Source organism: Schistocerca piceifrons, chromosome X (genome assembly GCF_021461385.2).
Source record: "Schistocerca piceifrons isolate TAMUIC-IGC-003096 chromosome X, iqSchPice1.1, whole genome shotgun sequence".
Taxonomy (NCBI): Eukaryota; Metazoa; Arthropoda; class Insecta; order Orthoptera; family Acrididae; genus Schistocerca; species Schistocerca piceifrons.
The window spans coordinates 795027525-795039810 of NC_060149.1; the positions used below are offsets into that span (position 1 = coordinate 795027525).

Sequence of the window (12286 nt, forward strand, 5' to 3'; positions counted from 1 at the left end):
AAAGCAGTCAGTCGGTATGTGAATTGATAGTTAATGGATTTCCTTCTTAGGGATATGGTGCCAAATTCTGTCCAACTGGGGCGTTTGATCGTCATAATTAAGAGATGGTTGGAGGTTCGTGTCCATAATGCTCAAACAGTTCGCAGTTGAGAAGAGATCTGGTGACCTCGCTTGGCAAGCACGAAGACAAGCAGTAGAAACTCCCGTCGTGTCGGGCAGGCATTATCTTGTTGAAATGTAGGCCCAGGACGGCTTCCTATGAAGGGCAACAAAATTGGCCTTAGAATATCGTCGACGCACTATTGTGTTACAAGGGTGACGCGGATGGCGACCAAATGGAGTCCTGTTGTGAAATGCAATCATATCCCAGATCCTAACTCGTAGTTGTAGGCTAGTATCTCGGCCGACAGTTAGGTCGGCATCTTACAGCTCTCCGGGGCGTCTCCAGACACGTCTTCGGCCTGGAATCTCATTGACTGGAGTAGAATTGTCTTCAATGACAAGTCTAGCTTCCCACTGAGGCGCGCCGGCCGCTGTGGCCGAGCGGTTTTAGGCGCTTCAGTCCGGAACCGCGCTGCTGCTACGGTCGCAGATTCAAATCCTGCCTCTGGCATGGATGTGTGTGATGTCCTTAGGTTAGTTACATTTAAGTAGTTCTAAGTTCTAGGGGACTGATGACCTCAGATGTTAAGTCCCATAGTGCTTAGAGCCAATTGAACCACGGATCCGCGATTACCAGCGAGAGTGTATTTGGTGTTTTGCCACTGACAATGGCTAACAATGACCATTTCAGACAGGAATATTGTGATGTTTACGTTTATCGTGAATCATTTACGATAGATGTGCCTTTTTGTGCTCACATACTAGATACTGTATCAATCTTTAGAGTTTGTCATAATTTTAGTTTTAATTGCATTCCTTGATAGTAGGTAACAGTTTCTAGAGATGAACTGGGAGGACAGTCATCTGTTGCTTCAGACGTGTATTTGTTCAGCCAACGGGTGGAGCTTCTGTCGCATATGAATTTTATCTCGATTAGAAATACAGCGTACGAAATACTGTAGAGTTTAATCTGAATTTTTGTAAAATTTTCTTGTAATGCCATATTTCTGTAGATAATGGGGTCATTCGTGAAAATTCTGGGGATAAAACACACGATTGCATGGCCCGTATATAAATAATATTGATTATGTAACGAAGTCGTGCAGTACACAGCATATAGCTACCATGTGCTATAGCTAAACTTTCGGTTCAGGTCTGTTCAACTTGAGTTCTACATTCAAAGTCAACACTCAGAAGGTTGTATTGATGGCCGAGTGAGAAGTACAGCCGCAGGGGATTAGCCGAGCGGTCTGAGGCGCTGCAGTCACGGACTGTGCGGCTGGTCCCGGCGGCGGTTCTACTCCTCCCTCGGGCATGGGTATGTGTATTTGTCCTTAGGATAATTTAGGTTAAGTAGTGTGTAAGCTTAGGGACAGATAACCTTAGCAGTTAAGTCCCGTAAGATTTTTTTTTTTTGAGAATTACACTGTTGTTGTTGTGGTCTTCAGTCCTGAGACTGGTTTGATGCAGCTCTCCATGCTACCCTATACTGTGCAAGTTTCTTCATCTCCCAGTACCTACTGCAACCTACATCCTTCTGAATCTGCTTAGTGTATTCATCTCTTGGTCTCCCTCTACCATTTTTACCCTCCACGCTGCCCTCCAATGCTAAATTTGTGATCCCTTGATGCCTCAGAACATGTCCTACCAACCGGTCCCTTCATCTAGTCAAGTTGTGCCACAAACTCCTCTTCTCCCCAATTCTATTCAATACCTCCTCATTAGTTATGTGATCCACCCATCTAATCTTCAGCATTATTCTGTAGCACCACATTTCGAAAGCTTCTATTATTTTCCTGTCCAAACTATTCATCGTCCTTGTTTCACTTCCACACATGGCTACAGTCCGTACAAATACTTTCAGAAACGACTTCCTGACACTTAAATCTGTACTCGATGTTAACAAATTTCTCTTCTTCAGAAACGCTTTCCTTGCCATTGCCAGTCTACATTTTATATCCTCTCTACTTCGACCATCATCAGTTATTTTGCTCACCAAATAGCAAAACTCCTTTACTACTTTAAGTGTCTCATTTCCTAATCTAATTCCCTCAGCATCGCCCGATTTAATTCGACTACATTCCATGATCGTCGTTTTGCTTTTGTTGATGTACATCTTATATCCTCTTTTCAAGACAATGTCCATTCCGTTCAACTGCTCTTCCAAGTCCTTTGCTGTCTCTGACAGAATTACAATGTCATCGGCGAACCTCAACGTTTTTATTTCTTCTCCATGGATTTTAATACCTACTCCGAATTTTTCTTTTGTTTCCTTTAATGCTTGCTCAATATGAAGTACATATCGATGGAGAATTTCTATTTTCTGTGGTTTTCCTGTGTGGCTCACCAACCGGCTGAGTTCTGCTGACCTTACACGTAAAATCGTTTGCCGAGGTAGAGCGTCTTTCACTGGTGTTAGCCGAAAGTCTTACATGAACTGGTCTGTCACCCTCAGCTGAAAATCCGCTTGGGAAGACGCATATTACGTGACAACATTGATGCACAGCACAAAGTGACAAAGCTTCTAAGCAGTTCCCGTTACGCTGCTCGGAGATGTTTCACCTGGCTTCGGCAAACGGGCCTGTATTACGTGACAAAGCTTATTCCTTTGTCGTCACGTTAGGTCGCACGTGCGCTTAGCATAATACGTGTATAACGATCTCGGTCTTTACTAGTTCTTGGTAGACATCCTTTTGTATGCGCTAATCTATAGACGAGCGGCCTGTGTCTCTTGGATAACACGAAAAGAACCGATTCCTGGTACTGCCAAGGCTGTTACGTGGTAGGAGGCCTCGACGGGCCTACAGTAAGCGCCGAGGGGGCAACTGACGCACTTCTGGAAGATGCAGTGGCTTTCAAGGTAGATGAGAGACGAACAAGTGCCGGAGTTGAGATTCGCGAAGAGCGCTACCGCTTAGGAAGAAAATAAGGGGCCGACCGCGGTGGCCGTGCGGTTCTAGGCGCTTCAGTCCGGAACCCCACGACTGCTACGGTCGCAGGTTCGAATCCTGCCTCGGGCATGGATGTGTGTGATGTCCTTAGGTTATTTAGGTTTAAGTAGTTCTAAGTTCTAGGGGACTGATGACCTCAGATGTTAAGTCCCATAGTGCTGAGAGCTATTTGAACCATTTTTTGAAAATAAGGGAGTTAAAAAATTTCAATATAATATGCCTGATGCGGTGGCTAGAAATAGAAAATACAAAGACAAGTAATTAAAATTATCCTTATGTCCAGCAGATACGGTTAAAAAAGAATCCTGAAGCAAATAGAAGAGACGGCTTGTACAAGCGAAAATCCCTTGGAAAGGAAATCATAAAGTCTGTGGCGCAAGCTCGTTACCGGATGACTAGATAGAGGACTGTCTTTCTTCACTGCGCACTACGGGGAGGGGGGGGGGGGGGGGTTAGGAGGGTGGAAAAGTCAATGTGCCAGCAGCTGTCTTTTACCTCCCGCCAGTACTCATTGATAGCAGCCTAAGTAGACATTGGGGAGATTTATAATGATCTGCTACGTCGTAAAGAAAAATTAATTAATTTGACCTTTGACTTTGACACAAATGAGACAGGTGCAGCGTTTAAACTCTTGGTTTTTTGCCTAGATGCACAGATTTTAAAATTTTTTACCTGTCTAATATAAAAATCTGTGAAAAAATTGACTACAGGTAAAATGTTTTTTTCGTGGCTGCTGTAAGGAGAGAACGTACAGGATGAGTTGGCGGTCGGAGGTTTAAGTTTCTCCGGTTCTCAGAGGACGCCAGGCAAAGTCGGATAAAGTTGCTACAACTCGCGATGAAAACTCGGTCTCTCGTGGCACCTCATAGTCGCCGTAAGACTTTCTGGAAACACTTTCAGAATGAGAAGGTGGAACAACAGTGGCAGTAGGATACCTTCTTACTAACAAACTGGTCGCTTAGGGAACGTCTTTAACGCACAAGTTGACGGCGAAATATTTCGCGTGGTCCGTGATGTTAACAGACTGACCCAGTATTGTTAATTTGCGAAGAAATCACTCTGCACTGGATTGCTGAATACACTAATCGCGTTATGAAGGTCCGGGGTTCCAACATCGAATAAAAGTCCTTAGACGATATTTACCTTCTTTTTCACAAATTAAATTTTTCATTCTTGATAATTGCGATTACAAGTTGTATCTCCTCTGCACTTCAAATTACGTCTATGTGGAAACTTATGCCGGCCGGGGTGGCCGAGCGGTTCAAGGCGCTATAGTCTGGAACCGCGCGACCGCTACGGTCGCAGGTTCGAATCCTGCCTCGGGCATGGATGTGTGTGACGTCCTTAGGTTAGTTAGGTTTAAGTTGTTCTAAGTTCTAGGGGACTGATGACCTCAGATGTTAAGTCCCATAGTGCTCAGAGCCATTTGAACCATTTTTTTTTTGGTAACTTACCTGCCCCCCCCCCCAAAAAAAAGTCCAATCGGCATTCCGTATCTCTAACATTTACAAAAAGCATAGATGCTCTTTTTTTCACAGCAAAGAGCATTTACGTCTCAGTTACGGTAGGGTATCATCGTTGGTACTCGCGGTCTGAATATTACAGTAATATTACATTACGTAGGGACATGACAAATTGAAATCGGGTACTCAGGGTCGGACTGTAATGCTGTACCTGCTAGACCACCACGGCCACAGCACTGAAATATAATTGTAGATATTTACAAAACTATTATGTATGCAGTATTCGTTCTTGCGGACATGTCCGAAAGAACAGACACGATTTTGATCGTGCAGTTACAATGAATAAAAACACACGGAAATTAAAGACATTAGCTGCCAGTAGGTATTGATTTAAATCAATGGGGCAAGTTGAAACTTTTCGCTGGACCCGAATTCGAACCAGTCTCTCATGCTTAATAGGCAGATGCGCTGACGACCAAGCCAAACGGACAACCGCACGAATTATCCTAGCACGCCTCCCGTCAGAGCCAAATTCTCGCCTTACAGCACACACCACCGATGTAGTGCCCTACGGCGATGACTGTCAATGATCCTACACTGCAGATGCACACCAGGTTTGCACTCGTACGGGAATCGGCGAGATGTCAGACGTAATGAGGCTAATGAACAGGGTCACTACATCAGTAATTGTGATTTAAGTTACGAATTTGAGTCTGACGGGAATTGTGCTAGCGTAGTCCGTACGGTTGTGCTAGCCACTGTGTTTGGATGTCGTAGTGGTCAGCGCATCTCCCTATTAAACAGAAGACCCACGTTTGAATCCAGTCCGGCACAAATTTTCAACTTAGCCCTTTGATTTAAATCGATGCCCAATGGCAGCCAATAACTTTAATTCCATTGTGTCTTGAGCCGGCCGGAGTGGCCGAGCGGTTCTAGGCGCTACAGTCTGGAACCGCGCTACCGCTACGGTCGCAGGTTCGAATCCTGCCTCGGGCATGGCTGTGTGTGATGTCCTTAGGTTAGTTAGGTTTAAGTAATTCTAAGTTCTAGGGGACTGATGACCACAGCAGGTAAGTCCCATAGTGCTCAGAGCCATTTGAACCATTTTCCATAGTGTCATGATTTACAAAACTGTTTGGATCACAACTTTGTAAGAATATAGAGGGAGAAGAGTGGAAAGGCGAAATGGGCAGAATCTGCAATTACCCGAAATCAACTTCTACGAAAGTGTTGTTATTAGTAAAGAGACGCTACGCAAAAATTTACAAAAACGTTCCGCCCTAGAGGGTAAATAATTGACTGAAGACCTCATACGTTTAGTCTCTTCAAACTCTGTATCAGTAGCAGCAACAGTAAAGTGCGGAATGGACAGATGTTGCGTAGAGCGGGCGAAGACAAGATTGTAGTGAAAGCCCTTTCTGAAAGAAAGGGAAGTTTGATTTTGCGAGTGCTTATGCTTTCAAGGCGAGTTACTCTATCGTCAGAGTAGTGGCAGAGCGGGCAAAGCTAAAAGGGGAAATAAAGTTTGAAATAGGTTGATCATATTATTGAAGACTTACGTAAAAAGATCACCGCTTTATGTGGAAAAATAGAAGTCTGTCCTAAGGCCTAAGCAGTACGCATGTGCTTTGCCACATTATTCTGGATAGCTATTGTAATCCTATTTTTCTCCGTAATGTGCAGCGGAGGTATCTTTGTCATATTGTCAGGAATATTCGTTGTTTCGTATTAACACAATCTAATATCGCCTATCTTTAGGCAGCATCGTTGTCGTGAACTGTCACTGTGGTTATTAATTTTTTCTAGGCACAGCAGTTGGAATACTTGATGCTGTATTAAGCTGTCGTCGTTGTCGTCTTCAGCCCGAAGACTGGTTTGATACAGCTTTCCATGCTGCTATATCCTGTACGAGCCTCTACAGCTCCAAATAACTACTGCAACTTACATCCTTCTTAATCTGCTTACTGTATTCATCCTTCGATCTCCCTCTAAGATTCTTACCCCTCACACTTCCCTCCAGTACTGAATTGATGATCCCTTTATGTCTCAGAATGTGTCCTATCAACCGATACCTTCGTTTGATCGAGTTATGCCACAAATTTGTCTCCCCAGTTCTATTCAGTACTTCACATCATCAAATATGTGATCGATCTGTCTCGTCTTCAACATTGTTCTGTAGCATTACATCATACTTCAAAGCTTCTATTCCTTTTTGGCTAATTTGTTTATCGTCCGTAATTTACTTCCATGCGTGGCTACACTCCAAACAAGTACTTTCAGAAGATACTTCGAACAATTAAGTCTATATTCGACGTTAACAAATTTCTGTTCTTCAGAAGTGCTTTTCTTTCCATTGTCAGTCTACATTTTATATCCTCTCTACTTCGGCCATCATCAGTCATTTTTCTGCCCAAACAGCAAAACTCGTCTACCTCCAAAATCTCGTTTCCTAGTCCAATTTCCTCAGGATCATCTGATTTAGTTAGACTATCTTCCATTATCCTTATTTTGCTTTGGTTGAATATCATCTTCTATCCTCCTTTCAAGACACTGTTCATTCCATTCAACTGCTCTTTAAAGTCTTTCGCCGTCTCTGACGGAATTAAAATACCTTCGGCAAACCTCAACGTCTTTATTTCTTCTCCCTTGACTTTAATTCCTACTCCATATTTTTGCTTTGTTTCCTTTACTGCGTCTTCAATGTACATATCGAATAACATCGAGGATAGGCTACAATCCTGTCTCGCTCGCTTCTCAACCACTGCTTCCCTTTCATGGCCTTAGGCTCTTAAAACTGCCGTCTGGTTTCTATACAATTTGTAATTAGTCTTTCGATCTCTGTATTTTACCCTTCTACCTACACAATTTCAAGGATCGTGTTCCAGTAAATATTGTCAAAAGCTTTCTCCAAGTCTACACAAATGCTGTAAATGTAGGTTTGCCTTTCCTTAAGTTATTTTCTAAGATCAGTCGTAGGGTCAACATTCCCTCCCGTGTTCCTACATTTCTCCGAAATCCAAACTCATCTTCCCCGACGTCGGCCTCTACTAGTTTTTCTGTTCTTCAGTAAAGAATTCTTTTTAGTATTTCTCAACCATGATTCACTAAACAGATAGTTCGGTAATTTTCATACCTCTCAGCAAAACTGCTTTCTTTGGAATTTGCTCACTGTACTCTTCTTTAAGTCAGTGGGTATTTAATTTAGCTTGTCTCATACTTCTTGCACACGAGGTGGAAGAGTTCTGTCATGGCTGGCTCTCCAAAGGCTATCAACAGTTCTGACGTAAGTAATATCGTCTACTACTGCGGCCTTGTTTCGTCTTATTTAGTAAATTAAAGCGCTTCAAATGTCACAAAGTAGTGTTTCTAATAATTTGGCTTGCTCTTCCGTTCCTTGTGCTTAAATGTGTAAAGTTCGATTCCCGGCGGGGTCAGGGATTTTCTCTGCCTCGTGATGACTGGGTGTTGTGTGATATCCTAAGGTTAGCTAGGTTTAAGTAGTTCTAAGTTCTAGGGGACTGATGACCATTGATGTTAAGTCCCATAGTGCTCAGAGCCATTTTAAATGTGTAAAAATGTTCAAATGTGTGTGAAATCTTACGGGACTTAACTGCTAAGGTCATCAGTCCCTAAGCTTACACACTACTTATCCTAAATTATCCTAAGGACAAACACACACACGCATGCCCGAGGGAGGACTCGAACCTCTGCCGGGACCAGCCGGCTTAAATGTGTAGTTCGTACCGTTTCTAATACTTTCTTGTACTATTACCTGTACCGTAGTTATCATACATTATTGTTATTATTCAGGTTTTGGTCCCTGGACCAGGGGCATTTTCAGGGTTTTGTTGTCAGCATTTCTTTGTGTCCATCTTACTTTGATTCTCTCAGAATAAGCTCTTTTCGGCTCGTAAAGTCCAGCTATACCCGTCTTCTTGGGTTTCTCTGCCAGTTAAACGGTCTATTCGCAAATTTTCTCCCTAGAAAATTTTCTGCCCGGAACATCGTTGTGTTGCTGCTTCATTGAGGTCTTCTGTGACTGCTCTAATCCTTTTTATTGTATCGCTGTTAGTTTTAGTGCTGTTTTCTTAGAATTACACAACCTGTCCAGTTAATCTGGCTGGTAACATCCTTTTTAATTCGCCCATAGGAACTCAAGCCTCTTCATACCCGAATACGTGTTAGTACAGTTCTCCATCTCTTTTACTCATAGTCCCTATGTTCCTGCGCTTCAGTACAATTTGGATGAAAATTTCGCTAATTACTTTTCGTTCTCTCCTTTTGGATTTCAATGTCCATCAGGACAGGCAATGAGTGTTTCAGCGCCATATGGTTTATGATGGTCACAGTGTCACAGTTTGGTGTATTCTGAGACGCATTTGTCATAGATGTTCTTTGTAATCCTGAAAGCTGTTCCTATTTTGTGACAACTAACTTCGTAAGCAGTTCTGTCGAGACCTGTTTCGTGAACGGTTTCACTCAAATATTAGATCTGAGAATCCCTCTCGATTTACCCGTATTTAGTTTTTTAGAGATTTGGGTGCCATGAAATTGCTGGAATTTTTTTCTAATGATATTTGGAGCCCTATTTTTCATGCTGAGTCATTAGAAATGTTTGATTTGAGCTGTTTCAGTGTCCTGGCATAAAATCGCAAGACTGTCTGCAAAAACTAAGCAGTCTATCGTAATACTGAGTTTACCTAATGTGATAAGTTCGCCAGTGCCGAACTCTGATTCCAGTTTTCTCCACTCTTTGATTGCTTTTTCTAAGACTCGGTTGAAAAGTTACGGAGAGAGTCTTTCACCCTGTATCATTCGTGTTATGATTTCAGAATTTTCTGAAATTTCCCCTCTAAATTTTACCTTAAATTTTGTACCATTCTGCGTTTCACGAGTAATTGTAATGGGTTTGAGGTATAGAGCTTTTTCTTTCAGAATTTAGAAGGCTATCTTTTAACCCATTGGGTTATAAGTTTTTCAGAAATTTACGAACTTACTACTATAAATTTCTTAATGGCGCAGAGTGAGTTGCAGAACTAAAAGATCTATTTGATCTAAAACATGTTTGATATTCTCCAATTTTGCATTCAATTTGCTGTTGTGTTCGTCCCAGGAGACATTGGAATAGAATTTTGTATGGGGCAAGCAGAAGAGAAATCCATTACAAATACTACAATCCGTTCCGTCTCCGTTTGTATGTAGCGGATGCATCAGTGCAGCCTTTTCAGTCATCCAGAATTTTGGCAGTTTGCCAGATGTTTTTTATGAAAAATGTGATTTATTTTAAAATTTTTGGGACAGTTTATTTCAAGAGTTCTGCAACAGTTCACTATATGTCTTGTTATGTTTTTAACCTTTTGTTTTTCTAGGAATTTACTCTTCATATGGTCCTTGAGAAGCTAAATTGGTTTTTACAGGGCAATTTAGAATTTTTTTAAAATGTTTGCAACATCATCTGGAGTTTTCGTAGTTGTTTAGAGCTTTGTATGTCAGTTTCCCTTCTTCAAGTAGAGTGTTTGAGGTTGGTATCCATGTATCTCTGTTTTAGTTCTTTTATAAGTCCTTGTTATTAGTCTCTTGAAAAAAAATGTTCAAATGTGTGTGAAACCTTATGGGACTCAACTGCTAAAGTCATCAGTCCCTAAGCTTACACACTACTTAAACTAAATTATCCTGAGGACAAACACACACACACCCATGCCCGAGGGAGGACTCGAACCTCCGCCGGGATCAGCCACACAGTCCATGACTGCAGCGCCTAAGACCGCTCGGCTAATCCCGCGCGGCTAGTCTCCTGAGTTTCATGGAGCTGACAGCTCTCATACTGTCTTTTTATTTGTCTGATTTTGGAGATTCTTCCATAGTTACCAGGGAAACGTCATGCTCATCTTCTGATTTATTACTGTTCCATGCTTTGAATACCTTATATCGCTGTTTTACTGCCCACTCACAATATGCTTTCCAACAAGTTTTTTCCGCCATTGTAAAGAAATTTGGTTTTGAGCGGTTCCGATAATCTTGTGTTAGAGTTGTCCCAATTTTGTGCTTGCATTTTATCGAGCAGTGATTGGATTTTAGTAGTATCGAGTTTAGGAATTTTTGACATTCTTTCTCCGAATTTTAGGCGCATTAAATTGAATTTTACTCGGGTTAGATAATGGTCTATGTTAATTGTTGCTCCTTTGCGTAGTTGAACATTAAAAATATCCTTTTGATGTGGATACGAGATTGCGGTATGATAAATCCTATGTTCTTGTTGGCTGATCGCAATATGTTTCATTTTTCTCTTTGAGATTTTTAGGTGCTTTTTGTTTAAAATAGGTTCACATACATTTGAGATAGAAATTTTTACGCTGTTCCACAACCTCTTCCCATTTTGATTGGTCCATTTCTGTTCAGAGAAGTAACTAATCGTTAACCAGAATTTTGTTTCTTTACATGCCTGTGCATTAAAATCGCTCATTAGACTTTTCACATGATTTTTCATGGAATTTTAAATATTATATTTTCTTCCACCTCCCACGACTTATTTGCTTTTCCTGTGTTTTTCACTTCTTGGTTGATCGCCGTATGTGCGCTAACTACTGCATCCATTTTATTTGTACATTTCAAGGAAACGGTCATTAACTGATTGTTCCGACTTTACTTCGATTACACAACTAAGAATGTCTTGCGAACCTGGGAGTAAAGCACCAGATGTAAGTTAACATTTCACAATTCTTTTGTCTTTTTTACTTTTGAACAGTCTGTGATTTCCAAAATCCATGTGGTTTTCACCTGGCCCTCTTGTTTCTAGGACGGCTAAAACTTTAATTTTTTGTTCTTTAAGTGTTTCTCCTTATTTGTAGAGCTTTCTTGTCTTCAGGAGTGAATTAATGTTCATTGTACCAAAAATGTCTTTATTTTGGGTTTGAGCTGGATTGGGGGCTCAGATTTATTTCGTGGATACATTGTCATCCTAGCCCCCCAAGAATCCCATCTATTTGCTGTACCACTGATGGAGGATTTATTACCTCGTGGGGGAAATATGTGGTTATTATTGAAACGCTTCATTGATGTACTTGAAATTGCAGGATTCAGCTTGTAAAAAAACTCAGTTGTTAAGACTGGAGGGTTCACTGGCAACGACCACACTGCCACTCCATCAAAGTCATACGCGAAGTAGATATAGTTAGTTCAAATGGTTCAAATGGCTTTGAGCACTATGGGACTTTACTTCGGTGTTCATCAGTCCCCTAGAACTTAGAACTACTTAAACCTAACTAACCTAAGAACATCACACACATCCATGCCCGAGGCAGGATTCGAACCTGCGACCGTAGCGGTCACGCGGTTCCAGACTGTAGCGCCTAGAACCGCTCGGCCATCCTGGTCGGCCGTAGTTAAGTGCGATGTATCTTTCGCCATAGCGAGGTCCATTCTCTTCTATTACCGTTGTTGTCTCTGCTGTCACCCTGGCAAGGGGCCCCCTTCAAAGGTTCTATAACCAGTATCATAGTAGATAAAGTCCCCACTTCATTGCTGGGAGATAAACATCTGACTGCAACGCAAAAGAACCAGTTTCGTTTCCCCGTAATGCCATGGAGCTTTCCTGGCTGGAGAGATAGGAAAAAAGTATGCTCAACTTCGTTACTATAGTTTGAAGCTACCTGCAGTAAATTTAGACGCGCTGACTAAGAAAAAATTAGCTCAGTGGCAAAGAGTGTTAGGTTAATTATGTGCCCTTCCACAATAACGCTGTAGATAGTTGTTTACAGGTACAGTTGATAC

General features: G+C 41.8%; 1 protein-coding gene and 1 non-coding gene across 2 annotated transcripts in view; both read left to right on the forward strand.

The window, feature by feature from the left end:
* The window catches only part of LOC124721558 (calcium/calmodulin-dependent protein kinase type 1-like), a 496340-nt gene that overhangs the window by 144810 nt on the left and 339244 nt on the right, over positions 1-12286 (forward strand). The gene's annotated exons all lie outside the window — the stretch shown is intronic.
* On the forward strand, positions 4296-4379 carry Trnas-gga. The gene is given in 2 exon segments: positions 4296-4335; positions 4345-4379. It is a non-coding gene; the product is annotated as a tRNA-Ser (tRNA).